At 30.6% G+C, this 350-nt stretch overlaps 1 protein-coding gene across 2 annotated transcripts in view; it reads right to left on the reverse strand.

The window, feature by feature from the left end:
• LOC107696037 (NGFI-A-binding protein 2-like) overlaps positions 1-350 on the reverse strand; it is a 14,629-nt gene that overhangs the window by 9,955 nt on the left and 4,324 nt on the right. The window lies entirely within an intron of this gene.

Here is a 350-nt window from a genome sequence, read left to right on the forward strand (position 1 = left end):
GGAGCCGTTTTCTCATTTTTCTACTTTCAATATTAAATCAAAAAACGAATGATCGAATGATACACGGATTCACATGCTTATTCGATAATCGTTTTATTTTCTATTTGGGTGTATGTATATGGTTTATTTTTTAAGATTATCTGTTTTTCCAAGGAATTGTTAGATGCCAGTGTTTCCTGGCATATTTGCTATGCAAAGATTTGATTTCAAAAACAGTTTCATAGTTATTAAACTTTATCTTGTTTTGATTTTAAATCTGTATTTCTATCATGAGAACTCTCTGAAGATTTTAGCATGGTGATGGATATGACAATGTTAATGTATTTGGTCTTGGCGGAACAGATCTGCTA

Source organism: Sinocyclocheilus anshuiensis, unplaced genomic scaffold, assembly GCF_001515605.1.
Source record: "Sinocyclocheilus anshuiensis isolate Anshui unplaced genomic scaffold, SAMN03320099.WGS_v1.1 scaffold746, whole genome shotgun sequence".
In the NCBI taxonomy this organism is placed as follows: Eukaryota; Metazoa; Chordata; class Actinopteri; order Cypriniformes; family Cyprinidae; genus Sinocyclocheilus; species Sinocyclocheilus anshuiensis.